The following is a 27,762-nucleotide window of genomic DNA, read 5'->3' as shown; positions in this document are numbered from 1 at the left end:
CTCTGCAGAAGAACATTCATATTTCTCTTCTTATCAGATTTCACCATATTGCAATGGAGAAACCTAGAAACCTGTTTTTGTAACAATACTTAAAATGCATCTTTTATCCTAAACTTTATATTTTGCAAGAGTCTAAGGGAAGACAGACATACATTGACATTTGGATAATTGATAGATAACAAATTTCTGAAAAAGACTAACATTTGGGGGTCATACATCTATTACATGATGTATGAACAGACTAACACATCTCAATCTACTTTTCAATTTCTTAAAATAATCAATCTTGAGGAATATAATAATTTAAAGAAACAGACTAAGCTCAGAAAGTTGTTAAATTTGTTCATATAAGATGATAGATTCATAATTTTGTGACACGATTTGATTTCACCGAACACTAAACAAAAGGACAATGGTTGTCTGAATTTCCATTCAATTTCATAAAATAATCAATCTTGACACGAGGAGTGCAACTATTTATTTAGAATAAACAGACTAAGCTCAGAAAGTTGCTTAATTTGCTCAAAGAAGAGACTCCATTAGAGGCAATTCTCATACAAGAGGTGTCAAAAATAAGCATCAATCATCTTTGCCTATAAAGTGTATACATACTCTTTAGTTCAGGTCTCCATGATTATCAGCATGGTTTGTCTCAGGAGAACGAAAAGTTTTTAAATTTACATCATAAGAGTTCCAAGAATGTTTAAAGAGAAAAGTAAACAAAAAAATAAAAATGAAAAAAATTCAAAGTCAGTTAAATTATCCGATTAAAAACTAAGCACTGTTCTTTCTAGAATATTCTAATGGACAGAGATGGATCAGAAGATTCCTGGCTTGGATTTCTCAAATAAATGAGAACGATGCTCGATAATTTCAGTTTCGATCATTTCGGGAAAGCATCATCACATTCATCAAAGAAATCGGAACAGTTTAATAATCTTTAGGCTGATCGAAATGAAGAAACGTTACAAAATATGAATAATCATCAAATAAATAGAAGATCAATGTATAATAAAAACCGAAGAGCATGTCATATATACTGTGTGAGTGGAGAACTAACCTATTTTGAAAAAGAGCTAATGACTTTTAAATTATTGGGCCTCTGTTTAAGAGGAATATATTAGCCCTTTATTTATTTAAAATATAATAGGCCTTTACTTGAGCCTTTCTCATCCTTCATGACTATATAAACTTCCATAATAAAGGTTGATTTCATTTATATTCTGGTTTCAATTTTTACTTGGAGAAGTTTTTTAAGAATGATATTTGGGTACTTTTTGAAAATAAAAATATAATTATATATAAATCAATGATATTTTTATTTATAATTTTTTTATAATAATATGAAATTTCAATATATTATTATATACTAACATCATTTTATATAATTTATGTCATCTCAATTATGGCTTTATATAAACAATTTTATCAATTAACTGTAATAATAACCAAATAATTTATCGTTGTATTTAAGCACAACTAAATTCCAAAAGTGATCATATAAGTCAATATAATTAATTGACAAATAATTTCACGAATATGACAAATAAAAATATCACGCATAATAATATTTACCGTGTCATTTTTCATAAATCCTACTTAACTATACTTTAATGGGAGTTTACTTTAGTTTTTCTCATACTTCTAACAAAAGACTAGATCAACTTCCATAATAAGGATTGATTGCAATTATATTTCTGTTTATTCTAATTGTTATATATTTAAACAATAATGAGTATATTTAATAAACATATTTTTTTTAAAATAATTAATATATTAAACTTAATATAATTATTATAATTTATTGACAAAAATGTATATAAAAGATGATGTATCACATTAAAAAATTCTCTCCTATTAAATTTTTAATCCACAAAATAAATCATTTTCTATACTTTCTAGTCATTATTTTTCTTGTCAAATTATATATAAAAACATGAAAAATAATTTAAATAACTCTTGTATTTTTTTTCCAAATGTTACTTATAAAATATTTATCTTGTCAATTTGTCATACTAGACCCAAAAACATTATAAATATATATATATTTATTTGATTATTCTTTGACTCAAAAATTATTTTTTTGATAAGAAAATATAAAAAAAACAAAACCAAGCGTACACACGTGAGTAAAGAAATACTACATATTTGAATAACTCTAAAAACACTAACACATTTCCCTACGCAAACTAAGAATATATTCTAATAATCCTTATTAATTGTACTATGATATATGACAAAAAAAAAACAATTTATACATTATAGTATGATATATACACAAACATGTTATAGACTTTCAAATGTATCTAGACTTTCAAATTTAATCTAGATACATGTTTTTTATCCCAAATTATTGTTTTTTCTCAAATATTTTATTATAATTTCAAATATTCAATAAATGTGCTAGATAGGTTAGAATATCAATAATATTACTAATATCTTTAATTTTTAAAATAAAAACACAAAATATTATGCAACTTTGGTACATTTCCTTTATAAATTTCAATTTTAGTTATGTCTTATTTATGTCATAGCACATGATTTTGAAGCAATGTCTAACCTAAATGAAAATTAATAAGTAACATTGATGATGATGAGATCTCTACATTATCAACATAGGTTCACAATTCATTTTCTAATAAAGTAAAAGTCATTATTGTCAATTTAATACATTAGAATGAACAACTTTTCCACAAAATTCAACAACTTTATCAACAAGTTACCTTGATCAAGAGATTCCAAATTCTCGTGACAAAGAAATAATATAATTTAATAAAGTTGTTAAAACAAATAAGTGTACCATTATAAATTAATAAACAACAATAAACAAGTTTTTTCTACTTCCCAATTAAAATAATTAATTGAACTCTAGTCTAGAGATGTTACTTACTTGAATGTTTGTCATTTTTTCCACAGAAATGAGATATGAAGATTTGTCTGTAATAATAACTGGATAACGACAATGAGGAGGTGGAAAGAGATGCCTGAAGCAGCCATAAAAGTAACTACTTAGAGAAATCAACAAAGTTCGTCATCTTTGTAGGTATGTTCTCAAGTAATTCATCAACACCTAAATAAGATGTTTCTTAAATAGTGGCTCCACGCATCTCATCCCACCGCCTCGTTCTTCCATGTCCAAGCCTATTCTTCCATGTATTGACTTCTTAATTTGTCTATTTATAAATATTTTATATAACTAATTTAGCCTAATTAATAGGAAATAATACTATATAACAACTAGCCTAATTAATAGTACATTATTTTACTTCTTCTAATCCTTTAATTCTAAAAAAAATAAAAAATCCTAATTAATAGAAGATAATACTAATTTTCCTGGTTTATTTGAACTATAACTAATATACTATTTTTTTTTTATTTTTTTTTATTATTTATTTGAACTATGATTAACTTTTTTAAATTACTAACTATATATATTATATCTTGGCGCACAATTTTTCTTTTTATTATAAATTCTCTTTCACAAAATGTTACGGCTTCTATATTTATATATAAATAAATAAAGATACCAAACAATCAAGATCATTTATTTCTGTTCTATATTTCTTAATAATTAATTAAACTGAAAAACATTATTTCAATCCATATAAATCACTTATTATATTTCAATGGGTATTAATCACTTATGATAAGTGACACTAATTAATGTTGCCAAATAAAAGTTAGTTAGATTAGTTAGCAGTTAGTTACTTAAATTTATAATTAATTGATTTTATTCCTTTTTTTAGGAAAAATTAAAATATTAAAAATCATTAATTTCATGAGCCAAGATTCATCAAGAACAAGTCAAGATCCGTAAAGAATCCTCAAGAATGTCAATATCCATAGAAAGGATCCAAGAAATGCTAAAGAATGCCAAGATCCACTAAGGAGAATACCTAATTTCGAAATTTAAACCATGGTCAATGTCAAGGGTAAGTCAAGACATTGATCCAACTGGTGACTCAACCCAAGATCCAACAAAAATAAATATAGCATGTTTTGTCTTTTATATTTCCATTATTATTGTGTTTGTATGGTTCATTTATTGTGCTGATTTAATTTTCTGCTATTGAAATGTAACATATATAATAGTATATTAATAACATGAATATAACTTAAAGGAAACAGAAAAAAAAATATCTAAACCAAAGAACAGAAAAATTAAGAACGTGACTAAAATGACTCATTTTCTATCATCATAGATTAAGTTTTGTAAGTTTTGTTTTTATGTTGAAAATTTTAGGGCTCAATATGTGTAATAAGGGTTTTGAATAAAGCCCAATTTTTTTCAAAATTAATGATATATTGAGATCACTTGACCTATGATATTCGAAAAAAGGGCCAGCAATTATAAATATCTATCATTTGAATTCTAATTAATTTTTTTTGCACTCTTATGAATTATATTGTAAATAAAGAATTTGCTCAAAAGAAAACTAAACATATAAAAAAAACTCATAATAAGCTAAAAATTGAAAAAAAATAATATCTACAATCTCTTCTTCCTCTACTAATCGGACATATTTGTAATTATTCTTCATTTTATTTACATTATACTTCTTCCTCAATTACATCACATGCATTGAGAATGAAGCAAACTACTGGTGGTGGTAGTAGTGAGTAATGGTATCTACCTGTTAAGAGAGGGAGACACATGTCAACCCAAATCTAATTTTCCGAAGACAAACTTGTTATACGCGGGGAGGATGATGATAGAACAAACATTTATAGACAGAGAACTCGAGGAACACGGTGACGAAGAGAGAAAACAGAAGAAGAGAAAAATAAGTTATCTTCTTTTTCTTCTTTCTTTTGTAGATTTCTGAGTTCACCATAGATTAGGCGGAGATTAGAGATCCTATGAAAAAGAAAAGGGTTTGGCTTGGTACCTTCAATTTAGCTGAAGATGTTGCTCGAGAGTATGCGACGATGTTGTTCGATCCTTGTGCGAAGCCAAAACCAAGACTAATTTCTCAAACAACGTCTGTAAAAGTTATGTCAAAACGATTCATTAATGTTTAGTTATAATCTTGTTAGGTAGTTAGAAAGTATTAATAATATGTTACAACCATTATTAATTAATTAGGAGTGGTTATAACCATTATTATAACCATTATTATGATAATTAATACTAATATAAAAGTTGAGGTATAATTTGTGCCTATATTTTGTTGAAAGACTTATTTAGACTATGTGGGAGTTTTTTTGTACCTATAATGGATACAATGATCTGTTCAACTTGCAAACACAATTTTCTTTATTAGAAACATTGAATTCATCTTGTTGATAAATGTAGATTTCCTCGTTCAAATAACCGTGTATGTCTGCGGTCTTCACATCTGGTTGAGTTAGCTCCAAATTCATTTGCGCTATCAAGGTCAAAAAAATTCTAATGGAAGAGTGTTTAATAACAGGAGAAAATACCTCATTATAATCAACTCCTTCCTTCTAAGTGTAGTCTTTAGCTACAAACTTTTCCTTGTAGCGAACATCAAACTTTTCAAGAAATCCTTCTTTCTTAGCAAATATACATTTACAATCAATAACCTTCTTCCCTTTTCGTAGATGCGTCAATTTGTATGTCTCATTCTTCTAAAGAGATTGCATCTCATCTTCCAAAACACCTCTCCTTTTTCCATTTTCAGTACTTCGACTGACATCTGAAAAAGTGGTTGGAACATCATCTACGACTAGAAGTGCATAGGCCGCCATGTCAATAAACCGAGATGGTTTTTGAGTAACTCACCTTGGTCTATTCACAATAATTGATTCACATTGTTCTGAAGGTTCTTGGGTCGAAACCTCTTCCTCATTTAACTCTTCGTCTGTTGTCGGAGAGTCACTTATTGTTGAGCTTATCTTTATCTGCTCAAACTCCACCTGTTGCGGAGTGCAATCAATCTTGTCTGGTGTTACCTTATTCAACATTGAATAATCATCAAAAGTAACATCTCTACTGATAATAGTTTTCTTTTCATTCAAATACTAAAGGCGATACCCTTTAACTCCCGTAGTAAATCCCATAAAAGAGTCTTTTTTTCTCATGGATCCAACTTTGATTCAAATAAATGATAATATACAGTAGAACCAAAAATATACAAAAAATTATAATTAGTTGCAGGTTTTCCAGACCATACCTTTAATGGAGTCTTTCCACAAAGTGCAGATGATGGCAGGCGAATTACCAAATGTTGAGTGTATGACACATCTTCTGCCCAAAATTTCTTGTCTAACCCAGCATTAGACAACATACATCGAACTTTCTCTACCAATGTCATGTTCATACGTTCCGATACTTCATTCTGTTGTGGTGTTTTTCTGACTGTGAATTGTCGAACTATGTCACACTCTTGGCATAACTTCTGGAATGGATCATTCTTGTATTCTTCACCGTTATCAGTCCAGAGAATTTTGATCTTTCTTCCTGTCTCGTCTTCAACTTGAGTTTTTCATTTAAAAAATATCCAAAACACTTCACCTTTATTCTTCATAGTAAACACCCATACTCTTCTGGAAAATCATCAATAAAAGTAACAAAATAATGTCTACCTCTAAGAGAAGGAGTCTTGGAAGGTCCCTAGACATCTGAGTGCACGTAATCCAAGATACCCTTGGTGTTATGGATAGAAGTGCCAAATTTTACTCGCCTTTGTTTTCCCAGAATACAATGTTCACAAAAATCTAACTTACAAACTTTTCTACCTTTTAACAATCCTTGCTTGACAAGAGTTTGCATAGATTTCTCACCAGCATGCCCCAATTGCATATGCCATAGCTTTGTTGCCTCTAATTCGTTATTGCTCCTGAAAGTTGATACAATTGTTGTCCCATTAACCTTGATAGTAATACAAATTATTACTTTTCTTGATATCTTTCAACATCACTAACGCTCTAGATATTACCTTAAGAATTGCATTTTTCAATTTCACGTGTAGGCCTTTTGACTCCAAGGCCCCTAAAGAAATGAGATTCTTTTTCATATTCGGTATGTACCGAACATCTCTGATAATTCTGGTGGATCCGTCATCATTTCTCATCTTGTTTGAACCTATCCCTTTTATTTTACATGTACTAGCATCTTCCATGTAAACAACTCCACCATCTAGCTCATTAAAGTCAAAGAACCACTTTCGAACTGGTGTCATATGATAAGTGCATGCTAAGTCCAATATCCATGCGTCAGGATGTGATGTTGTGTGTGACATCGATAAAGAGTACCATGAAGTAACGTTGTTTCTAAGTGTTCAAATTCATCAGGAAAGGACGATAGCAACATCAAAACAAGATCTTCATCCTCAAACTTACATTCAAGGTTTAACATATCTGCTACTAATTCATTAAACTTAGTAATATGTTCATTCATAGTAGTACCTGATTGATAATCAAACCGCAACAACCGCTTATTCATAAGAAGCTTATTCTGACTACTCTTCTTCTGAAATTTGTCCTCCAATGCTTGCCATATTTTCTATGCAGAAGTTTCGTTCTTCACAGCATACTTCTGCTCTTTAGACAGGCACGATCGAATTGTTCCGCACGCCAACCGATTCATGTTACTCCATTCTTTTTATTCTATACTATCTGTATTTTTCAACCTAAATAACAACATCTAGACCCTGCTAAAAAAGATAATCTAGAACCTCACCTTTCCACATGCCGAAATGCCCAGTTCCATCAAAGATTTCCACCACAAACTTCAAATTCGACATCGGTGTCCTCGTCTAGGATGACGAAGGAGTTGACTCCCCTTTTGAAGACTCCACCATGCCAAGGACGAACCTTCGGCTCTGATACCACTTGTTGGGAAAAACTCTAACGGAAACACAAAAGAAGAAAACAACCGATAGAATACACTAACAGAATTTGATAACGGAGTTCGACCAAAATGTTGCATACGTCTATGAGAAATAAGACTATCAATTAATAGAAGAAAAGATACTAATATTGAGTGCAATAAACCAAAGAGGGGGAGTTTCTTTTATTCACTAAGAAACTTCCCCAACTCCCATCATCTTCCAATGTGGGATTTATTCTAATTGTGAATATAGTTTCTTTTATATACTAAGAAACTTCTTTCACTCTCATCATTTTCAGATGTGGGATTCTAATTGTGCCAAAACAACAATTCATCCAACATATCATACAAGGCTAACTTTAACTATTGTTGTTCTCACTAGAGAGACCTATTACAGATGGTGTCTTAGCGTCCAACTTGTCTTATTAGCTAAGATAAAAATCGGATTCATAGATGGATCGTTCCTAAGGCCTACAGATCTAGAAGATGTAAGGTAGTGGGGAATCGTCGACTCTATGGTTCGTTCCTAGATGATGAATATGATCGACGTGAGACTTCAAAGAAGGTTTTAATCAACTAAAATAAGTCGTGATCTCTGACTGGAAATTAAATCAAGATACGAAGGAAATAACAGTCCAAGAAGGTATGATCTCCAAAAGGATATTATCATACTACAACAAGGATCAAATGGACTAGAAGAATACTACTCTAAGGTTAGAAGAATGTAGGATGAAATTCTTATTTTGAAACCACTTAGAAGATGTAGGTGTAAAGGAACTAAGATATATTGCGATGGATATTTTCTGAAACTTGAAATGATTCAAGATGACAATGAGAATAAGTTACTACAATATCTGATGGGACTTAATGATCAGTATGAATATGTGAAGGATCAAATACTAATGTGAAAACTATGACATGTTGTTACAAGGTTTTTACAATGTTGAAGAATGTGGAAAAGAAAAGTTATCTAAGAAATGTCAATTAAGACAACTCCATGCATGCAAGAGAAAGAAGAAGTAATTCAGACATGTCTAAGTCCAATAATCTTTTGTGTTTTCATTACGGAGGTAAGGGTCATTTGAAGGAAATTTATTTTAAGATTGTTGGTTATTCGTACTGGTGGAAACAACCTAAAGAAATAACAACAAGAAAATAGGAAGCATAAGTACAATCAACAATGCTTCAAAGTATGAGTATAGAGATGCAACTTTTGAAAAATATAGAATGTATAAAGATTTTCTGAAAAATATGAGATATGTCAAAGGAAAAGGAGCAACTAGAGCATCCTCAAGTGGTTGCAGATAAGTGTTCTAAACTTATATCTCATTTATATACATTTTTTGAGTTTAACATGAGCAACATCAACTTAGTTGAAGATACAAATGAATGGTTAATAGACTCAGATGCATCATGTCATTTATGTAATAGCATGAATCTAATGATAAACATTAGGATATTAGAGACTCCTAGACTTATATTTAGTTATGTCAAAATGATTATAATCTTGTTAGATAGTTAAATTTTTAAATATAACTATAGTAATTAGTTATAACAATTAGTAATTAGTTAAAAGTGGTTATAACCATTATTGTGTTAATTACTACTAATATAAAAGCTGAGGTATAATTTGTACCTATATTTTGTTGATAGACTTATTTAGAGTAGGTGAAAGTTTTTTTACATGTAATGGATTTGTGACACTATTTATACATAATAAAATATCACAAATCCCTATCGGGATTTTCTCTCATTCTTGTGTTCATTGCTTTCTCTTTAATTTTCTTCATAACAATTTTTAATTATCTCATTAACACCATTTCTTGACCTTGATTTTTGTTAAGTTCTACAACGTCGCTAAGCTTTATAGGTTATAAAAGTCGTATAGGATATTATGGCCTAGATTTAGTTATTGTCAAAGTTCCTTATGATGAGGGAGGAGGTGATATTGCGAGTTAATCATATGTAGAAAATTTGATGGTGAAGAATGGATGGTTGAATCAGAACCAGAGGAAGGACGTTTATGCAGTGTATGCGGGAGTTGCGACGACAGAGATCATGGATATATTTAAAAAATAACCATAACATCATAGATAAATTAAGTATTCTTTAGAAATGTTAAGGAAATATAACACTATTGATATAGAATAAGTTATACCAATAGTATTTTTATATGTTGTTTGTCAAAATTTTAATATGGGTATAAACTTATACCTCTTTCTAATTTATACCCTTAGGTATAATATTTTTCATATATCATTTAATATTTAATTTTTAATTTATCATTATATCATTTTTTAATATTGTATATAACTTAATATTATATAATATATTAAATATATTATATTTAATTTCTTATATTATTATTATACATAATTATTTTAATATATATATTTTCAAGTAGTTCAGTAATTTAATTAAAGAATGTATAATTATTTTTATAACGATAACTTTATTAATTATTATTTTATATATTAATTTTATTTTAAGTTTATTTTATTTCAATTATTAATAATATTTAAATTAAAAAAATACAATTTACAATTTATATTATAATTTATTTTTTATAATTTAATTAAAATTATATTAATTATTAAATAATAACAATTCAATAATTTATAATAATAAACAATATTATTTCTAATATAAATAAATATAAAAAATAATAATAATAATTTCAAATTCATATTAATACAACTTATACAACATTCTTATACTATATATATTAAACATAAAATTATAAACGACATATAATTTATACCATTTTTTATAATTCATATCAAACATCAATAACATGTACAACTTATATTACCCTATACAATTTATTCATTGTTATAATTTATACATCTAAATAACATATACCCTATATAATTGGTATCACATATGAAACACTACATTTCCATATTAAAATTAATCCAAAAATAAAAATAAGAATAGAAGAAAAAATATTTTTTAATTGTAATATTAAATAGACAATTTATTGGGTTTTTTTTATTGATAATGAATTGAATATAAATATATATATATATATATATATTTATTTTAATTTGAAAAAAAGTTAAAAAGATTTAAAATTAATTAGATCATAATAAAATATCAATAACAATGACAAAAAAAAATCACTATTCCAATTAAAAAAAATGAGACTTTAATTTTGAATAAAAAAAAGAAAATAATAAAAATAATCAGAAAATACCAATTAAATTTTAACATTCATGAAAATCTATCCATCAATCTCACGACAATATGAATCTAAGATACATGAAAATAGAAAAAGTCACCAATCCGTCTAAAAAACATAAAATTTAAAAAAACATAAAATGCTTACCGATTAAAAAAAATTAAGGGGTGAAATTTGAACAATGACCACCCTTAGACGAGGCAATCAGGTTGATGATGAAATAGTGAAATAGAATTTCATAATGTAATATCTAAAAACATATGCCCAACTTAAGGAGGCCATGATGTTGGAAGATAAGATGAAGAAAACTGTTCAATCAGCGGCTTGGAAGTGGAAGAAAAACACCATTTTTTGGTTTTCCACCACCGTCCTTTTGTAGGGTGATGTTTCTTGACCATGCAAGATCTTCTGGAAACTCTGGGATAGGCAATATGTGATTTTGTGAAAAAAGAACATTCATATTTCTCTTCTTATCAGATTTCACCATATTGCAATGGAGAAACTTGTTTTGTAACAATACTTGAAATGCATCTTTTAGCCTAAACTTTAGTATAAAGGAAGACAAACATACATTGGCATTTGGATAATTGATAGATAACAAATTTCTAAAAAAGACATAGAAAGATAGCAAAAGAGACACTTGGGGTCATACATCTAATACATGTATGAACAGACTAACACATCTCTATCTACTTTTTATTATCGCGAAAGAGAGTTGCTAAATTTCAATTCAATTTCTTAAAATAATCAATTTTGAGGAGTATCATTATTTAAAATAAACAGACTAAGCACAGAAAGTTGCTAAATTTTCTCATAGAAGATGATAAATTTGTAATTTTGTGATACAATTTTATTTCACCTAACACTAAACAAAAGGACAATGGTATTGTCTGAAAAATTAATAACAAACATGTACCTGAACTATTTTACAAAAGATTATAATGATGGAATAGTGGTAGTTTAGGCATTGTGTTGCCATTGTTACAAACTGCATCCTTAAAAAGAAATTGAGTTAAACTTTTCCATCCTTTAGCACATATCCAGGGATGTTTGGTACGTAATTTTTGTACTCAGAAATAAATCTCATTCTCTTGTAATGCATTTTCTCTTTTATAATTAAAATAATAATAATTTTTTAATTTATTTATTAAAATAAATTATTTTAATTATTTAAATAATATTGAGAAATTATTTAAAATAAAATATAATGAATAAAATAAATTAAAATTTTTATAATAATTATAATAACAAATAATTATTTTTATATAATTAATTTATATTTTATATATTAATAATAAAATTATAATAAATTAATTAAATTATAAAAATTTAAAAATAAAATAATAATTTTATTTAAAATAAATATTTAAAAAATATTAGAAAAGTTAAATATCAAATATTTTAATAAAAATGTTTTTAAAAATATTATGCAATGTTATAGTATATAAATAATTTTTATTTATAAATAAAAAAAATAGAATCATTCAACTATTTTTTTATATGTATTTAATATATATATATATATATATAATTAATATAATAAAATATTAGATATTTATATTTTATTAAATTAAGATACATTTCAATATTTTATATATTTTATATATTTTATATATTTTAAACAATTATAATATAAAAATAATAATATTTTGTATTTTTAATTAAATAAAATATAATAATAATAAATTAAAAATATTAATTCAATTACAAAATAATATTAATAATTTCTCTCTAATAAATCTAAACATTATTAATAGAAATAGAATAAAAATATCCAAACCCTAATCTAAACATTATCAATAGAATGGAAATATCTAAATGCTATTAATGAGATTGCAAATGATTAATATTTATAAACAAATATTACACTTCTATCAATTATACACATTCTCATTCCCGATACATGAAAATAGAAAAAGTCACCAATTCGTCTAAAAAAACATAAAACTCTTATCGATTAAAAAAGATTAATGGGTGAAATTTGAAAAATGACCACCCTAAACGAGGCAATCAATCAGGTTGATGATGAAATAGAATTTCATAATGTAATATCTAAAAGCATATCCCAACTGAAGGAGACCATGATGTTGGAGGATAAGATGAAGATCACAACTGTTTAATCCTCGGCAGAAGAATATTCATATTTCTCTTCTTATCAGATTTCACCATATTACAATGGAGAAACCTAGAAACCTGTTTTGTAACTATACTTAAAATGCATCTTTTAGCCTAAACTTTGCATTTTGCAAGAGTCTAAAGGAAGCCAGACATACATTGGCATTTGGATAATTGATAGATAACAAATTTCTGAAAAAGACTAACACTAAGAGTCATACATCGAATACATGTATGAACAGACAAAAACATCTCTATCTACTTTTTATAATCGCGAAAGGGGTTGTTAAATTTCCGTTCAATTTCTTAAAATAATCAATCTTGAGGAGTATAATTATATAAAATAAACAGACTAAGCTTAGAAAGTTGCTAAATTTGCTCAAAGAAGATGATAGATTCGTAATTTTGTGACACGGTTTTATTTCACCTAACAATAAATAAAAGGACAATGATATTGTCTAAAAATTTAATAACAAACATGGACCTGAACTATTTTCCAAAAGATTATAATGTTGGAATAGTGGTAGTTTAGGCATTGTGTTGCCTATTCTACAAACTGCATCCTTAAAATGAAATTGGGTTAAACTTTTCCATCTTTTAATACATATTCAATATACAGATAAATTGTTTTATTCTGACAAAGTTTTCATTTGTCACTAAGTGACAAAAAAGTATGATATAATTATCTTATAGAAACAAGAACAGATATATGAGAAAATTAATAAAAATATAACTTAATCAATATCTGAATTCTTAACTAATTAAAAAAAGGTAATTGAAATAATGACTTAACAACTTGTTTGCACAATTATTGTCACTTTTAAGATAAAAACTAACTTACGGCACAAATTTCGAATCTAAGATAGCACAAACTAAACAAGAAGGTTAATAGTAACAGAAGAAAGGAGGGTTGAGTTCATTTTGCATTAGGAAGAAATAAGAATCGACTAACCATCAGCTACTAACTATTAATCTAATCTTACTGCTAGTATGAGATATTGGTTATCTAACTACTTCTAACACTATTATACTACTAATACAATCTTTGATGAGACTGAACTCCATGTATTTTGTTTACTTCATGTACTTTTCCAGGTAATTACAGAACACTATGTAGCTATTAAGTTATCTAAGATACAAAAAATAGAAAAAGTCACTATCAATCTAAAAAACATAAAATATTTATCAATTAAACAAGATTAAAGGGGTGAAATTTGAAATATGACCTCCACTGCACGAGGATATCAAGAAGTCAATTCTTGTTGATAATGAAATAGAAATTCATAATGCAATATCTAAAAGCATATCCTCGGTGGAAGGGGGCTATGATGTTGGTCAGCTTGGAGGTAGAAGAAATACACCATTTTTTGGCTTCCCACCACTGCCCTTTTGTAGGGTGATATTTCTTGACCATAAAAGACCTTCTGAAAACTCTCGAAATGACAATATGTGATTTTGTGCAAAAAATTCAATCATTTTCCTCTTCTTATCAGATCTCACCATGCTGCAAGTATTAGAAAACTAACCGGATGGTATAATCTCTATGGACAAACCCTGTTTTATAATCATACTTGAAATGCATCTTTTAGCCTAAACATTTATATTTTGCAAGAGTCTAAGGGTAGACAGACAGACATTGGCATTTAGATTATTGATAGATAACAAGTCGTCTGAAAAAGACATAGAAAGTTAGCACAAGAGACACTTGGGGGTCATACATCTAATATATGTATGAACAGATTAACCTTCTATCTCTACTATTTTAGTTCAATTTCTTAAAATAATTAATCTCGAGGGAGTGTAATTATTTATAATAAACAGACTAAGCTCAGAGTTCATAAAGTCTATCTTGTATTCCAATCTAAGACAGCCCAAACAAAACAAGAAGGTTAAAGTAACAGAAGAAAGGAGGGGCTGAGCTAATTCCATTAGGAAGAAATCAGAATCGACTAGCCATCAGCTACTAACTATTAATCTAATCATACTGCTGGTATGTATGCTGGTATTACATATTGGTTATCTAACTACTTCTAACACTGCTATCGCTCCAACTACTAATACAATCTTCCATAAGGCTGAACTCCAATATATGTGTATTGTTTACTTTATGTACTTTTCCCAGGTAATTATAGAGCACTATGTAGCTGTTAAGTTGTCTATTAATTTAAACATGATAAAGTTGAAATTCGGAACACACTTTCAAAATGATCAACAAAAGGAACAAGTATGAAGTTTTTTTTAATCAGATGGCAAAGAAACATAATTTTAAAAAAATAATTGAGACTTGCATCATATTTTTGTTAGAATTATCTTAATTAGATCCTAATTTAATGTGTGAGAAATTAAAATCTGAATGCGGCGGAATCGTACCTTAATTAATCGCATGAATGTTCTATTTCCTTATAATAGAAAAAACTCTTTAATGTCTCTATCTTTAGATTTTCTTTATGTGGAATGGTTTTTCCATTTGATGAGTAAGTCAATAGTTTTCTCTCTTTGTTGATGGGGACGCAAAAGAGAATTGACGTTACATCAAATGGGGACCATTACCGTTACATATAACCAACAATAAGTTAGTTATTATGGTTTGGAAATTTCTAATTTAGCCCTTCATAAAATTAGAAATGCTACTTAGGTATCCTCACTTTATATTAATGACAAATATACCCATAATCCTTAAACTTAATTTCACATTAGATTACATTATTTTGGCTTATATTAAATATGACATATGCATAATTATTTATTATACAAGTGACCCTAAAAATTCCAACAATCTCCCACTGGGTCACGTATGTACAAAAATAAATGTATCAACGATAATGCGCCTGAAGTTTTATGTCATCTCAATCATATGTTGTATAAACAATTTTATCAATTAAACATATCAATATAGGACCAAAGAGCTCGTCGTTGTATTTAAGCACAACTAGACCCAACAATGATCACATAAATCAATACAATTAATTGACAAATCATATCATGAATGTGAGGAATGAAAATTCCATGCAAGGTGATCTTTTCATGTCAATTTTCAATTGGTCCTACTTAACTTTAGTGAGATCATACTTTAAAAATAATTATACAAAGTGTAATGAACTGAATAATACTTAAGTTCTGATCAGAATAAAAACTTTATAAATATCTATAAAATAATTAAACTGAAAGATTTCAAAATTACAAACTCCCACTGAAGTTAGAGATCGTTGATCTCTATAACACTCATACGAGCAATATCCTCATGAAAGACATTAGATGATAAACTTATTTCCATGAGGTTCATAACCATAGAGTTTGTACATATATATTTTATAGAAATCTATCCACTTTGTATCATTTCTTTCATAAAATAACCTTGATGTCAAAATCACTTAATTTGATGTCTAGTAACATGTTAGAAATTTCGCTGCAATAGTGGATGACGCCATAAGTGTTTGTTTGACACTTCTTCAAGAAACGACAAAACCAGCTAGCAAAAAATATTATCCGAAGTAGATTTCATACTATTTTGGCATCTCATAATATCGGAGTCAGAATACTCAATGATCTCAAGACTTTCCGACTTCTTATATGTGAGCATTTAATTCTTAATTCTTTTCAAATATTTCATAACAATTGGGCTACTTAATGTCAAGCAAAGTTTGTGACAAACAAAATGTCACCCATATATAAAACCATAAATAAACATTTATTCCCACTGAACTTGTGATACACAAATAATCAATTAAATTCACCTCAAAACTAAAAGAGAGAATTGTTATTTTGTGAAACTTATGATATCACTAACGAGATGCTTCTTTAAGTCTTTAATTTGCAAACCATATTAATTTGGTTTCTCAACACAAAGTTTTCTCATTGCATTAAATTGTTTTTCAATGTCTCTATTGAAAACCCCCCCTTAACATCTATTATGGTGAAGCTCCATATCAAAATATGCAACGAGTACTATAAATTGTCCTTAAAGAGTAATTCAATTAAACTGGATTGTCATAAAGACACTTGATTTTGAGGTTGTTGAGTTTGTACTTAATGAATTTGATCAATATTGTCTTGTTACTCTTGATTTTTGAACATTATCATCAATATCAATAAAACCCTTATCAATGTCAAAAACACTTGAGATATAAATCAAATCTTCCACAATAGAAATTATTGATCTAAATCATTTTTAAAGACACGATCATTTCTCCCCTCAAACTCAATATCCTCAAAAAAAATATTGCAGTCTCGTCTAAAAAAATTATCTTTATCTTGACATAATAAAAAATTATATCTCTTAATCACTTAGAATATTTAATAAAATAGTTGCTCACATTTATAAACTTAAGTAACAATTAAATTCAAATAATGATTTATTCCATCTTAAAATATTTAATGCAACATTAATATCAAGTCTTTGGACAGTAATATTAATTGCTAATAGTATTTTGGTGTAATGATCAAACATTAATAATAAGACATGTCAAATAATCAATCTATCTTTGGATGGATTAATTATTCACATGAATAAGACTTTATAATTATTACATATTTATCATCACAAGTATTAATGTAATTCTGTCAATTAATTATCAGCTTTGTGCCAAATAATATAATCACATGAATTACACAATACTACCATTAAAAATTGTCTTGAATTAGTTTCAACAAACATTGTCACTTTGGTGATTATTTGTATCAATCAATACAATCCAAATAATGAACAATAATATATCATTATTTTAAATTTAAATGACATATTATTGTATATAACCCAAATCAATAATACATAATTTTCCAAGAAACATGTAATTTAAAAAATAAAATTATAACGTAGGCAAAATCTATATTTTTTTTGGGCGAAATCCAATTATTAATTTATTAATAATCATTAACCTTAATCTTTTAATCCTAAAATAAAGAATATAATTAAAATTTTATTATATATTAATTTATATATATATATATATATATATATATATATATAACCTTAAACATTATTCCTTAATTCTCTTCTTATTTATAATATATATTATATATTATTTAATCCCTTAACAACAAATATCAACCGTCAATTTAAAACGTCAATTTAAAACGGTCAATTTAAACAGATTTAAAACAGTCAATTTAAAACAGATTTAAAATGGTCAATTTAAAACAGAGAATTTAAAATATGAAATTATCTATAACCTAATATTATGTTTGAAATTATCAAAACCAATATATATAAAATATATATAATCCGAAAACATGAAATTATCCCTAAACCTATAAATTCATGCATATATATATATATGTATGATTCCTGAGAATCTAAATATCCCTAAACATAAGAGAATCTTATGAGATTATTCAAATATCTCTTCGCATCAATTTTCATGATAACATCATACATTCTTAATTAATATATAACCGTTCCTCCTCAAAGAAACTTAAAAAAAAATCTAAATATTCATAGATATAGGAACTTAACTATAGACAATCTAAATATTTATAAATCGATAAATCTTTATATCTTTATACCAAATTAATATATATATATATATATATATATATAATCCTAATAACATGCTTTTATTTCTTTTATTTTTATTATGAATTTCATGCATATAAATTTCATATATATATATATATATATATATATATATATATATATATATATATATATATATATATATATAACTTTTTCACATAATTAATATAATTTTCTTACTGATATAATTTTCTCACATAATTAAATTAGAATGACTCTGATAACAATTGTTAGAATTAGATCCTAATTTAATGTGTTAGAAATTAAAATCTAAATGCGGTGGAAGCGTACCTTAATTAATCGCATGAATCTTCTCTTTCCTTATAATAGAAAATTCTCTTTAATCTCTCTATCTTTAGACTTTCTTTATGTGGAATGGTTCTTCCATTTGATGAGTAAGTCAATAGTTTCTCTTCTTTGTTGATGGGGACGCAAAGAAGAATTGACGTTACATCAAATGGGGACCATTACCGTTACATATAACCAACAATAAGTTAGTTATTATGATTTGACAATTTCTAATTTAGCCCCTTCATAAAATTAGAAATGCCATTTAGGTATCTCACTTTATATACATGACAAATACACCCATAAGCCATAAACTTAATTTCACATTAGATCACATTATTTTGGCTTATATTAAATATGACATATGCACAATTACTTATTATACAAGTGACCTTAAAAATTCCAATACTTTTGTCCTCAACATTACTTTGCACAAGTTTGAGTGCAAACATACCTGTGCATTTGGATAATAGATACATAACATGCCTTTTTCTGAAGAAACGGGATGAGAGGGTCATACATCTAATATATGTACTTCATCTTACTAGACCAACTTCATAGATGAGAACATCTCAGCAGGTCTGAAGAGTTAAAAGATTCAATGTATGAACAGATTAACATCTCCCTCTCTACTTTTCAATTTCTTAAAATAATCAATCTTGACTTGAGGAGTGCAACTATTTAGAATAAAGCTCAGAAAAGTTGTTAAATTTTCTCAAAGAAGAGACTTTAATATTAGAGTCAATTCTCATACAAGAGGTGTTAGAAATAAGCATCAATCATCTTTGCCATAAAACCATCTTTATTGTAATGTCTAATTAAACAAGAGCACAAATATGAACTTCCCTTACATACTCTTCAGTTCAGGTCTCCATGATTATCAGCATGGTTTGTCTCAGGAGAAAGAAAGTTTTTAAATTAACATCATCAGAGATCCAAGAAGATGTTTAAAGAGAAAAGTAAACAAAAAAATAAAAATGAAAACAATTTAAATCAGTTAGATTGACAAATTGAAAACTAAGCATGGTTCTTTCTAGAATATTCTAATGGATAAAGATGGATCAGAAGATTCCTGGCTTGGATTTCTCGAATAAATGAGAACGGTGCTCGATAGTTTCAGCTTCGATCATTTGGGGAAAGCATCATCACATCCATCAAAGAAATCGGAATAGTTTAATAATCTTTAGGCTGATCAAGCTGATCAAAATGAAGAAACGTTACAAAATATGAATAATCATGAATAAATAGAAGATCGATGTATAATAAAAATCGAAGAGCATGTCATATATACTGTGTGAGTGGAGAACTAACCTATTTCGAAAAAGAGCTAATGACTCTTAAATTATTGGGCCTCTATTTAAGGGGAATATATTGGCCCTTTATTTATTGAAAATATAATAGGCCTTTACTTGCCTTTCTCGTCCTTCAACAACGGACTATATAAACTTCCATAATAAATATTGATTGCATTTATATTTTGGTTTCAATTTTTACTTGGAGAAGTTTTTTAAGATTGATATTTGGGTACTTTTTCAAAATAAAAATATAATTATATATAAATCAATGATATTTTTATTTATAAATTTTCTTATAATTATCTTTTATAATAATACGAAATTTCAATATATTATTATATACCAACATCATTTTATAAAATTTATGTCATCTTAATTATATGTTATATAAACAATTTTATCAATTATCTGTATTTAAGCATAACTAAATCCTAAAAGTGATTACATAAATCAATATAATTAATTGATAAATAATTTCACGACTATGACGAATAAAAATTTTCTGCACCATAATATTTACCGTGTCATTTTTCATAAGTCCTACTTAACTATACTTTGTACATATTGGGACTTTAGTTTAGTTTTCTCATACTTATAACAATAGACTAGATCAACTTCCATAATAAGGATTGATTGCAATTATATTTTCATTTTCATAAGTCCTACTTAACTATACTTTGTACATAATGGGACTTTACTTTAGTTTTCTCATACTTCTAACAATAGACTAGATCAACTTCCATAATAAGGATTGATTGCAATTATATTTTAGTTTATTCTAATTGTTATATATTTAAACAATAATGAGTATATTTGATAAAAATATAATTTTTAAATAATTATTAAATTATAAATATATTAAACTTAATATAATTATTATAATTTATTGACAAAAATGTATATAAAAAATGATATATCACATTTTAAAAGTTATCTCCTATTAAATTTCTATTCCACAAAATACATCATTTTCTATACTTTCATGTCATTATTTTTTTTGTCAAATTATATATAAAAACAGGAAAAATAATTTAAATAACTCTGTATTTTTTTTTCAAATGTTTCTCTCTTTATAAAATATTTATCTTGTCAATTTGTCGTACTAGACCCAAAAACATTATAAATATATATATTTATTTGATTATTCTTTGACTCAAAAATTATTTTTTTTAATAAGAAAATATAAAAAAAAAACAAGCGTACACACGTGAGTAAAGACATAACTCTAAAAACACTAACACATTTCCCTAGGCAAACTAAGAATATATTCTAATAATCCTTATTAATTGTCCTATGATATATGACAAAAACAATTTATACATTATAGTATGATATATACACAAACATGTTATAGACTTTCAAATGTATCTAGACTTTCAAATGTAATCTAGATACATGTTTTTTATCCCAAATTATTGTTTTTTTCAAATATTTTATTATAATTTCAAATATTCAATAAATGTGCTAGATAGGTTAGAATATCAATAATATTACTAATATCTTTAATTTTTAAAATAAAAACACAAAATATTATGCAACTTTGGTACATTTATGTCATAGCACATGATATTGAAGCAATGTCTAACCTAAATTAAATTAATAAGTAACATTGATGATCATTATCAACATAGGTTCACAATTTATTTTCTAATAAAGTAAAAGTCATTATTGTCAATTTAATACATTAAATGAACAACTTTTCCACAAAATTCAACAACTTTATCAACAAGTTGCCTTGATCAAGAGATTCCAAATTCTCGTGGCAAAGAAATAATATAATTTAATAAAGTTGTTAAAACAAATAAGTGTACCATTATAAATTAATAAACAACAATAAACAAGTTTTTTCTATTTCCCAATTAAAATAATTAATTGAACTCTAGTCTAGAGATGTTACCTACTTGAATTTTTGTCATTTTTTATAAGGGAATGAGATTTGAAGATTTGTTGTAATAATAACTGGATAACTATAAAGAGGAGGTGGAAAGATATGCCTGAAGCAGCCATAAAAGTAACTACTTAGAGAAATCAACTAAGTTGTTCGTCATCTTTGTAAGCATGTTCTCAAGTAATTCATCAACACCCAAATAAGATGATAAGATGTTTCTTAAGTGGTGGCTCCACGCATCTCATCCCACCGCCTCGTTCTTCCATTTCCAAGCCTATTCTTCCATGTATTGACTTCTTAATTTGTCTATTTATAAATATTTTATATAACTAATTTAGCCTAATTAATAGGAAATAATACTATATAACAACTAGCCTAATTAATAGTAGACTATTTTACTTCTTCTAATCCTTTAATTCTAAAAAAAAATAAAAAAAATCCTAATTAATAGGAAATAATACTAATTTTCCTGGTTTATTTGAATTATAACTGATATACTATTTTTTCTTTTTTAATTATTTATTTGAATTATGATTATCTTTTTTAAATTACTAACTATATATATATATATAATACAACTTTTAGAATAACTATTAAATAAATATAAAAGAAACTAATTAATGATATTTTAGAATAAAATAATTTGAATTTGTTTAAGTATGATTAATCATTTTGTTTTATTTTATGATAATAATATAATTAATAGGAGATTAAAAATTAACTTGTTTAAAATATATTATATTTGGGTCACAACTTCTCTTTTTATTATAAATTCTCTTTCTACAAAATGTTACAGCTTCTATATTTATATTTATATATATATATATATATATATATATATATATTTATATTTATATTTATATATATATATATATAAATAAATAAATAAATAAATAAAGATACCAAACGATCAAGATCATTTACTTCTGTTCTATATTTCTTAATAATTAAACTAAACATATAAAAAAAACTCATAATAAGCAAAAAAAAAAAAAAAAAAAAAAAAAAAAAAAAAAAAAAAAAAAATTGAAAAAAATAATATCTACAATCTCTCTTCCTCCTCTATTAATCCCCGGACATATTTGTAATTATTCTAATTATTCTTCATTTTATTTACATTCTAATTCTTCCTCTATTTCATCAAATGCATTGAGAATGAAGCTGACATATCTCTGAAATTAAATTTCCTTGGAGGATGCATTTCGATCGGACAAGGATTTGGAAGATCTCAAACTATTGATGGTATTAGTGAGCAGTGGTCTCTACTTGTTAAGAAAGGGAGACACATGTCAACCCAAATCTAATTTCCCAGAATATGCGAGGAGGATGATGAAAGAACAAACATTTATAGATATAATTTCCCAGAATATGCGAGGAGGATGAAAGAACAAACATTTATAGATAGAGAACTCGAGGTAATCTTGTTAAATAGTTAGAAAGTATTAATAATTTGTTATAACCATTATTAATTAATTAGGAGTGGTTATAACCATTATTATGTTAATTAATACTGATATAAAAGTTGAGGTATATTTTGTGCCTATATTTTGTTGAGAGACTTATTTAGACTATGTGGGAGTTTTTTTGTACCTAATTAAAAAAGGTAATTGAAACAACGACTTAACAGCTTATTTACACAGTTATTGTCACTTTTAAGATAAAAACTAACTGACGACACAACGTTCCAATCTAAGATAGCACAAACTAAACAAGAAAGTTAATAGTAACAGAAGAAAGGAGTGTTGAGTTCATTCCATTAGGAAGAAATAAGAATCGACTAGCCTCTAACTACTTCTAACACTATAATACTACTAATACAATCTTCCATGAGGTTGAACTCCAGTGTATGTGTATTGTTTACTTCATGTACTTTTCCCAGGTAATTACAGAACATTATGTAGCTGTTAAGTTATCTAAGATACATAAAAATAGAAAAAATCACCATCAATCTAAAAAACATAAAATTTTATCAATTAAACAAGATTAAGGGGTGAAATTTGAAATATGACCTCCATTGGACGAGGCAATCGAACAGTCAATCCTTATTGATGATGAATAAAAATTCATAATGCAATATCTAAAAGCATATCCTCGACAAAAGGGGGCTATAATGTTGGTCAGCTTGGAGGTAGAAGAAAAACACCATTTTTTGGCTTCCCACCACCGCCCTTTCGTAGGGTGATATTTCTTGACCATGAAAGACCTTCTGAAAACTCTCGAAATGACAATATGTGATTTGTGCAAAAAAAAGCAATCATATTCCTCTTCTTATCAGATTTCACCATACTGCAAGTATTAGAAAACTAACCGAATGGTATATAATCTCTATGGAGAAACCCTGTTTTATAACCATACTTGAAATGCATCTTTTAGCCTAAACATTTGTATTTTGCAAGAGTCTAATGGTAGACAGACAGACATTGACATTTGGATGATTGATAGATAACAAGTCGTTTGAAAAAGACATAGAAAGTTAGCACAAGAGACACTTGGGGGTCATACATCTAATATATGTATGAACAGATTAACCTTCTATCTCTACTATTTTAGTTCAATTTCTTAAAATAATTAATCTCGAGGGAGTGTAATTATTTATAATAAACAGACTAAGCTCAGAGTTCATAAAGTCTATCTTGTATTCCAATCTAAGACAGCCCAAACAAAACAAGAAGGTTAAAGTAACAGAAGAAAGGAGGGGCTGAGCTAATTCCATTAGGAAGAAATCAGAATCGACTAGCCATCAGCTACTAACTATTAATCTAATCATACTGCTGGTATTACATATTGGTTATCTAACTACTTCTAACACTACAATCGCTCCAACTACTAATACAATCTTCCATGAGGCTGAACTCCAATGTATGTGTATTGTTTACTTCATGTACTTTTCCCAGGTAATTACAGAGCACTATGTAGCTGTTAAGTTGTCTATTAATTTAAACATGATAAAGTTGAAATTCGGAACACACTTTCAATATATGTACTTCATCTTACTAACATGACATGTCTTTTTCCTGAAGACAGGATGAAAGGGTGATACATCTAATATATGTACTTCATCTTACTAGACCAACTTCATAGATGAGAACATCATCTCAGCAGGTCTGAAGAGTTTAAAGATTCAATGTATGAACAGATTAACACCTCCCTCTCTACTTTTTATATCATGAAAGGGGGTTGCCTGAATTTCCATTCAATTTCTTAAAATAATCAATCTTGACTTGAGGAGTGCAACTATTTATTTAGAATAAACAGACTAAGCTCAGAAAGTTGCTTAATTTGCTCAAAGAAGAGACTCTAATATTATTAGAGGCAATTCTCATACAAGAGGTGTCAGAAATAAGCATCAATCATCTTTGCCTATAAAGTGTATATATATATATATATATATATATATATATATATGATCTTCTCTTACATACTCTTCAGTTCAGGTCTCCATGATTATCAGAGATCCAATAATGTTTAAAGAGAAAAGTAAATAAAAAAATAAAAATGAAAACAATTCAAATCAGTTAGAGCGACAAATTGAAAACTAAGCAGGGTTCTTTCTAGAATATTCTAATGGATAGAGATGGATCAGAAGATTCCTGGCTTGGATTTCTCAAATAAATGAGAACAGCGCTCGATAATTTCAGTTTCGATCATCTGGGGAAAAATTCATCACATCCATCATCTCAAATCAATCTCTATATCAAGCCAGATACATTAAATGAGAAAAACTTCATACATGAATTGGATGATTCCTGGCTTGGATTTCTCAAATAAATGAGAACTTTCAGCTTCGATCATAGGGGGAAAACATCAAAGAAATCGAAACAGATATATAACTTCAATTAGGCGGATCAAAATGAAGAATACATTCGCAAATCGATAAATAAAAATTGCGATGTATAATGGAATTCGAAGAGCGTGTTGTATATAATGTGAGAGTGGAGACTAACCTAATTATGTGAAGATAGAAAAAGATGCTAATGTTTTAAATTATTGGGCCTGTGTATTTATTAAGAATATATTGGGCCTTTATTTGTTAAGAATATATAAACAGATTTTCAAGAAAATAAATTAAATAATAATAAAACATTCATAGTCAGAAGTTTGGGATTACCTATTTAAAAATAAATAAAAATAAAAATTGTTCTTGATTTTTCTTTAGGTTACTAATTAAAAATATATAATAATTTTAAATAAAAATATTATAATTATATAACATAACAGTAATCGATCACCAAGTCAACTTCAGGAGACCGATTAAAGCTATTTTGTGATGTATTGTTTTTTCATTTTATAAACCAAATCATTTAACGAATCAATAAACTCAATCAAAATAATCCGATAAAAATAATTCTCCAGGCTAAATTATTCTTAAAATATTAAAATATATTAAATTAGTATCATTAGAAATCGAAGAAAGTGTTTAAAGAGAAAACTAAACAAATAATAAAAATAAAAACAATTCAAGTCAGTTAAATTTTCAAATTGAAAACTAAGCACGTTCTTTCTAGAATATTCTAATAGACGGCTATGGATCAGAAAATTTCTAGCTTGGATTTCTCAAATAAATGAGAATTGAGAATGGTGCTCGATAATTTCAGCTTTGATTATTTGGGGAAAGCATCATCACATCCATAAAAAAATCGAAATAGTTTAATAATCTTTAGGCTTAAGAAATGAGTAAACGTTACAAAAATATAATTATCATCAAATAAATAGAGGATCGGTGTATAATAAAAATCGAGCGTGTCATATATACTGTGTGAGTGGAGAACTAACCTAATTCGAAAAAAAATGTAATGACTTTTAAATTATTGGGCCTCTGTTTAAGAGGAATATAATGGCCTTTATTTATTGAAAATATAATAGGCCTTTACTTGAGCCTTTCTCATCATTCCAACAATATTTGGAAAAGTTTTTTTAAAAATGATATTTGGGTACTTTTTCGAAATAAAAATATAATTATATATAAATTAATGATATTTTTATTTATAATTTTTTATAATTATTTTTTTATAATAATATGAAATTTCAATATATTATTATATACCAACATCATTTTATATAATTTGTGTTATCTCAATTATACATTATATAAACAATTTTATCAATTAACTGTATCAATAACCAAATAGTCTATCGTTGTATTTAAGCACAACTAAATCCCAAAAGTGATCCCATAAATCAATATAATTAATTGACAAATAATTTCACGAATACGACGAATAATAAAAATTTCATGCACCATAATATTTTCCGAGTCATTTTTTATAAGTCCTACATAAATATACTTATAAACATAATGGGACTTTTACTTTAGTTTTTCTCATCCTTCTGACAATAGACTAGATCGACTTCCATAATAAGAATGGATATAAGAATGGATTGCAATTATATTTTTGTTCATTCTAATTGTTATATATTTAAACAATAATGAGTATATTTGATAAAAATATATTTTTTTAAATAATTATTAATATATTAAATTTAATATAATTATTATAAGAGTAATGATATATACAGCACCTTTATACATCACTTTCGCATAACACCTACCTCATTTGAAAAGAAAGAGAAAATATTTTTCGCTCTCTTGTATTTTTTTTAAGATATATTTTCTCTTTTTTTTCCAAATGAGGTAGGTGTTATGCGAAAGTGTTGTATAAAGTGCTGTATGTATCACTACTCTTATTA

General features: G+C 26.8%; 1 long non-coding RNA gene, 9 other non-coding genes and 2 pseudogenes across 10 annotated transcripts; all 12 read right to left on the bottom strand.

The window, feature by feature from the left end:
- Nucleotides 1–498: 498 nt before the first annotated feature.
- Nucleotides 499–594, bottom strand: LOC124923147. The gene has a single exon (XR_007098160.1). It is a non-coding gene; the product is annotated as a small nucleolar RNA snoR1 (small nucleolar RNA).
- Nucleotides 595–609: 15 nt separating this feature from the next.
- Nucleotides 610–693, bottom strand: LOC124923112. Its single transcript, XR_007098130.1, has one exon. It is a non-coding gene; the product is annotated as a small nucleolar RNA Z159/U59 (small nucleolar RNA).
- Nucleotides 694–813: 120 nt separating this feature from the next.
- Nucleotides 814–912, bottom strand: LOC124923090. The gene has a single exon (XR_007098110.1). It is a non-coding gene; the product is annotated as a small nucleolar RNA Z103 (small nucleolar RNA).
- An 18,507-nt stretch (nt 913–19,419) lies between these two features.
- On the bottom strand, nt 19,420–19,526 carry LOC124923180 (annotated as a pseudogene).
- Nucleotides 19,527–19,581: 55 nt separating this feature from the next.
- LOC124923155 lies at nt 19,582–19,681 on the bottom strand. The gene has a single exon (XR_007098166.1). It is a non-coding gene; the product is annotated as a small nucleolar RNA snoR1 (small nucleolar RNA).
- Nucleotides 19,682–19,743: 62 nt separating this feature from the next.
- On the bottom strand, nt 19,744–19,826 carry LOC124923110. Its single transcript, XR_007098128.1, has one exon. It is a non-coding gene; the product is annotated as a small nucleolar RNA Z159/U59 (small nucleolar RNA).
- Nucleotides 19,827–19,947: 121 nt separating this feature from the next.
- On the bottom strand, nt 19,948–20,046 carry LOC124923083. The gene has a single exon (XR_007098103.1). It is a non-coding gene; the product is annotated as a small nucleolar RNA Z103 (small nucleolar RNA).
- A 5,076-nt stretch (nt 20,047–25,122) lies between these two features.
- LOC124923176 lies at nt 25,123–25,257 on the bottom strand. The gene has a single exon (XR_007098185.1). It is a non-coding gene; the product is annotated as a small nucleolar RNA snoR77 (small nucleolar RNA).
- Nucleotides 25,258–25,333: 76 nt separating this feature from the next.
- Nucleotides 25,334–25,435, bottom strand: LOC124923148 (annotated as a pseudogene).
- A 213-nt stretch (nt 25,436–25,648) lies between these two features.
- LOC124923078 lies at nt 25,649–25,747 on the bottom strand. Its single transcript, XR_007098098.1, has one exon. It is a non-coding gene; the product is annotated as a small nucleolar RNA Z103 (small nucleolar RNA).
- Nucleotides 25,652–25,981, bottom strand: LOC124922627. Its single transcript, XR_007097841.1, has 2 exons — nt 25,805–25,981; nt 25,652–25,722 (listed from the first exon to the last, which is right to left on the bottom strand). It is a non-coding gene; the product is annotated as an uncharacterized LOC124922627 (long non-coding RNA).
- Nucleotides 25,982–26,598: 617 nt separating this feature from the next.
- LOC124923085 lies at nt 26,599–26,704 on the bottom strand. The gene has a single exon (XR_007098105.1). It is a non-coding gene; the product is annotated as a small nucleolar RNA Z103 (small nucleolar RNA).
- Between the last annotated feature and the right edge of the window lie 1,058 nt (nt 26,705–27,762).

Source organism: Impatiens glandulifera, chromosome 1 (genome assembly GCF_907164915.1).
Source record: "Impatiens glandulifera chromosome 1, dImpGla2.1, whole genome shotgun sequence".
NCBI classification, from domain to species: domain Eukaryota; kingdom Viridiplantae; phylum Streptophyta; class Magnoliopsida; order Ericales; family Balsaminaceae; genus Impatiens; species Impatiens glandulifera.
Note: the sequence above shows the minus strand (reverse complement) of the source record. Positions and strands in the feature narration are given on the sequence as shown.